Source organism: Amblyomma mixtum, chromosome 6, assembly GCF_055824585.1.
Source record: "Amblyomma mixtum isolate Tamu chromosome 6, ASM5582458v1, whole genome shotgun sequence".
NCBI classification, from domain to species: domain Eukaryota; kingdom Metazoa; phylum Arthropoda; class Arachnida; order Ixodida; family Ixodidae; genus Amblyomma; species Amblyomma mixtum.
In genome coordinates this window covers 48373646-48379293 of record NC_143017.1, presented here as the reverse complement: position 1 = coordinate 48379293, position 5648 = coordinate 48373646, and positions in this window count along the sequence as shown.

The window sequence follows — 5648 nt, the reverse complement described above, 5'->3', positions numbered from 1 at the left end:
CCCGTGCCGTGATGCCATGTTCTTTTGGGACATATTACAATGAACTCTTAAGAAGGACATTGAAATTACACCATACACTATTAGATTTCTGCCTGTTGACAAAAACTCGGTTGCGCCTTATGATCTGTTTATGTTGATGGGACTATTCAGTCTGTTGAAAAGCCGTATGATGGACAGACATGCCGAGCCACCAAGATCGTCCAAATCTGTGTTTCGTAAACAGTGCGCTTTGGTAAGGAGTGTATATGCTGCACGCGAAGAACCTCCAAGCTGGCTGCCGTGCCTAGATGCATGTGTGTGCCTCCCTGAATTTTGATGTTTTGATGGGGATGCAGTGTTGAGCTAGGGCTATGGCAGGCTCCTATTAAGCAGTCCGGTAACTTGAGACGCGAACCAGTCTGATTGAAGTTTTCCTCCTTTCTACTGAAGTTCTTTCATGCAATAAAGAAAAAAAAACCCGCCGCGGTGGCTCAGTGGTTATGGTGCTCGGCTGCTGACCCGAAAGACGCGGGTTCGAACACGGCCGCGGCGGTCGAATTTCTTTGGAGGAGAAATTCTAGAGGCCCGTGTACTGTGCGATGTCAGTGCACGTTAAAGAACCCCAGGTGATCGAAATTTCCGTAGCCCTCCACTACGGCGTCCCTCATAGCCTTAGTCACTTTGGGACGTTAAACCCCATAAACCAACCATAAACAAACTAGCTACGAAGAAAGACAATTCATCGACGAGCAGATTTTCTACCCTGCATACTACTGCTGTGACATTCTGAGGACGAAGCCGCTACCCGGTGGTAGACCAATGATGTTTTTAGACTTGATCGTAGTACCCTACGGTGACTGTGATTACCTGTGCGGTGGCTTGGGAGCCCGGAAACCTGACTAGGACGGCAGCCTTTCCCGCTTCGATACCAACACAAAGACATAGAGCTGTCCTGGGGTGTGCGGTGATTAGCCGAGGATTCTCTGTCATTCGGCGTTTGGGTGGGGCACAGTATGTATTAGTAGCCAACCGCTGGGTTCCATGCAACATATCCACCTCGTTGACCCTTACACCTACAAGTGGTAGTGACTTCAAACAGCTGGAAATGCTCCAATATGCTTTCATTTAAACTCGCCCCGTTCCATTGGTAAACGGATTGACGTTTGGGGTACCACACCCTACAACAACTCTGTGTTTTACCTGGACACACACTACTCGACCTGGATTTGCCCGCACGCAGGGGTGTCCCGAGAGATACGCTTCAGCCATACTGTCTTCGTGCATCGTGGAGAGAGGTAAGTACATATTCCGGGGATACAACTGGAAGCTGAGTATCCTGTTTGCAGATCTGCACAAGTACGACCCAGGGACGGCTTGCTGGATGCAAGTGAGACCAAAGCGAACAGGCCCTTGTGCCAGAGTGTTGAATGCCTGCTGTGGGATTGAGAAGAAGGGTATTCCTGTTTCCTGGCCATACATCGAAACGTATCCCAGTAGGTCAATTCCCTCCAGGAGATCGACAGCCTGCCTTGCACCAGCACTTCGCCGAAGAGGAGCTGGCGGATTTACACGTTCTAGACTTTGCACCTACATTGCAGACGTTGTGCCTTGTTGCACTCAAAGATGGCTGTGTGGCGTGAAGACAACAGCTCACACCCGTGGTTGACCTCGTTGCAGCTGTTTGCAACAAAGCATCTTAGACGGTGCTACAGCAGTTGGACATCATGTGCCAGTAAAACTTTTTCTCCTCAGCCCAGATACGTAATGGCCTATTTTAGTTTTTGAATGAACAGGCTTGTTGCCTTTTTTTATAGGGCAGCTCTTAGGCGCCCGTTTCTGCGTTTCGCGGCATCGCCGTTGTCCGTTGTAACCTGGAGAGGGCAAAAGCGCAACCCCCTCCCCTCCTTAGCAAGAAACAAAAAAAAAAAAACAGCGCCGCTCGGACTGCTCTCGCCGGCGCGCGTGACAAAATGGGGGAGAAGGAACCCCTGGAGAGCGACTAGCCTTTTGTGTGTGGCTGCCCCCTCTCCCACCGCTCGCGGACGCGGCGCGCAGGGGGATTGCCGTCGATTGTTCTAAACTATCCGAGTCATTTCTAAGTGATGTTGACGGAGAGGGCGTAGCCTTGCATGCGCTAAGAGATATCCTCCACCTCTTCACTCACGCGACGGCGGCGGCGCCACGACAGAAAGTTCCAGATGCTCCTCGAAGCCACTCTCGGCTTTCGACCAATGAGGACGCACGCCCAGCGCGAGAACGAGAAGGAGACTGCACAGCCGACACTGTGTACGTGCACGCCTGCTTTGGCGCGAAGAACAGACAGACGTGGAGCTAGCCTATATAAAAGGGGCGTGAGCACCCGAGCGGCCGTTTCAGCTTCAGTGAACAAATTGTGTTTTGTTTGTTTGCCTCTTTCTCTTGTGGGTGTGCACTTTAAAGGGCAACTGCAGCACTTTTTTGAGGATTACGCGATATTCAAGGATTGAAATCTATATGGGCTGTAGGTAAAGCATGCCAAGTGTTTTTGCACTGGCATTTAAAAAAGTGACGTAAACGACGATGAATTTTGCGCTTCTCCTCGCTGCACCAGAGAAGTGCAGAGAAATTCAGCGCGACGTCACGGAAGGTATGATTTCAATTTACCGCTGTCGTCAGCCACACCCTGCCCTGACTCATTAGACGCTGCGAAACGTCTCTCGGCGGGGTTTGCGTTCTGTGGCGCTGGTTTTTTTCCTTCAAAGCAGGCGTTTGTGCGTTGTAAATGTACCGATGACGTCATCATGCCCCCCCCCCCCCCCCCCCACTTGGCGTTGTGCGCTGCGGAGAAGCTTCAAGAGTGTCAGGATTTTAATCGGCGATTACATCGCTATTTCAAGTGCTAGCCCAAAAACACTTCGCATGCTTTACCTGCAAGTTTCACACATTCGACCCTCCTATAATCTCGTTTGTTTATAAAACCTGTGCAGTTTCCCTTTAAGCGCAATAATTCTTTTATATTGTAATCTTTCTCAAGTGTAACTTTACTGTTAGTGGAGTGTTTCTTGAAGAAGGAATATGTCTGAAAAATAAAAACCTGTCTGTAATTGTACATACATGCCTTGCTCGTATTCTTTGCCACGATCTATCGAAAAGCTGAAACAGCTGATGTGCGGCGCTCAAATTGCGCATGAGGAAATAGCGTAATCGGCAGTTTTTTTTGCTTGCGTATGTATCGACTTTTCTCCTGGCCCTGCCTTTTATTTCGTGTAGTAATTCAATCTCTCCTCCTTTTTTTTCTCTCCTCACGTTGCAGCGCGGCCTCCTCATAGCATTTGTGGAGGGATCAAACGCAAGAATATTAACTGCATTGCTAAATTGAGAATGCCATTGTGTATTAGATAACGCTACGCACTGTCTAAACAAGTAAATCATGTATTTTTTAAATAAAAGAGTGCATTCGTAAGTCTTAAGAACCGTGGCAGATATAACTAATACCAATGCTTCCATGCTGTTGCGTATTTGAAAGGTTTGGTTTGGTTTATGGGGTTTAACGACCAAAAGCGACTAAGGCTATGAGAGACGCCATAGTGGAGGGCTCCCGAAATTTCGACCACCTGGGGTTCTTTAACGAGCACTGACATCGCACAGTACACGGGCCTCTAGAATTTCTCCTCCAAAGAAATTCAACCGCCGCGGCCGGGATCGATCTCGCGTATTTCGGGTCAGCAGCCGAGCACCATAACCACTGAACCAACGCGGCGTCTTTTTTTTTTTGTCTTTATTGCTTGAGCGTATTTAATAAGGGAACAAAATATCACACGAAGTCTAGAGCTATATCAGTCAGAAACGAGCAATGCATAAAAATTCAGGGGGCACTTTGACTGTCTAAAGTGGGTAGAGGCGGAAGCGTTTTCCGCACCACCTTCGCTGTTTCTGTGGCACCGGTGGCGTCACATATAATTGACTACTAATTACTAAGTGATGATAAATCACTAATTAATGGTCAATCACTAATTAATGTCTGAAGACTAATTAACTGCTAATTAATTACGCTTAAGCTTCGCCTTTAGGAGTGGAACGCGACAGCGCGTTGTAGCGCTGCCAGGGAGTCCACGGAACACCACCCGTTCAGGACAACTGACATCGCAAGTGCTCCAACATCGATCGAAACCACTTTCAAGGCAAGAACTGAAGTATTTCCTACTTTCTCGGCGCTTTTCATCTAGCCTCGCCCGCCCGTCTCGCTAAGCCTAACCTCAGCCGAGGCGGCCGCCGCCGCCACCAGCACGGACTGTAGGTTCCTCATGGCACAGGGCCTGCTCTCCGTTCGTGCCATGGACGTGGTAGAAGGTACGGATATCACCCTAGAAGAATTTCAAAGCCAAACCGACTGGATAACCAAGATCGACAAGAAGCGCAAGCAAGATCTTGCCAGGACTTCCAACGCGAACGCAGCTGGCGGCTCTACAGCTGCCGGCGTCGACGTGAACGCTGCTGGCGGCGACGACTCACCGCAACGTGAGTTGTCTCCGCAACGGCCGACGCCTAGCAAAGCAGTCTGTCGGCTCTAACCAACCACGACTTCCGCGCGACGATTTCAAGATCATTATTCGGCCCCGTGATGGTCTTGCTGCGGGTAATTTCTCAGCTGCCCGGCTTTTTGTCGCGGTAAAGGCAGCAGCCGGACTTCGCGACACCGACGGCAAGGGCCTCGACCAACTCCTTGTTAACGACAAACAGAACACGATCATCGTCAGCACAGCAAGTAAGGAACGTGCGCATCACTTCCTGAATATCAAGACTCTCAACATCAACAACAAGATGTACCAAGTCTCTGCGTACGCGGCGGCTCCGGAAACCTGCGGGAGAGGAGTGGTGCGCGGTATCGACCTCGAGTATACAACAGCCGACCTCCACGCAAACTTTGACGACCCACGCAACCCTCCAATATTCCAACTTCGTAGAATGGGTAAGACAGCGTCTATTCTACTCACTTTCCAAGACGAACGCGTCCCAAGATGGATCTACTACTATGGCGTACCCTTTCGGTGCTATCTTTACAAGAAACGCTACGAAGTTTGCCGCGCATGCGGTGAGCTCCGACATCGGGCCGATGTGTGCGCCAACACACCAAATCAACGCTGCAGAACGTGCGGGACGCTGAAACCCGCTGCAGGCCACGCATGTGAACCTCGGTGCCGCCTCTGCGGGGACGCACACCCCACGGGAGACAAGACTTGCAAAGAAAGTTACCGTACTCCATACATTGTGAACAAACGCCGCTGGGAGGATATTCGCAAGTCCGAGGAGGAAGCTAAACAAGGGATGCAACGCAAGAGCCGCCTCGACCTGCACCAGGATCAGAAACAGTCCCAGGGCAGCTCCAAGAGCAGATCCAGCTCCTTCCCTCGGCTGCCCTCCCGCCATTCCCAAGATCGAGGACGTGCCAGGAGCCGGACGAGGCGCGAGGAGTCACCCTCCAGGTCCAGATCCCGACCATCCCACTCCAGGGCTCCCGGCAGTGACACCCTGAACAAGAAGACGGCGAGTAAGGTAGGCTGGGTAGATCGAGCCTCTCAAGCACCCTCACAACAGCCACCACCTCCCTCACGTGAGATAGCTGAACTTAAAGCTCTCATACAACAGCAAGCACTAGAAATTTCACATCTTAAATCAGCATTACAGGCCGC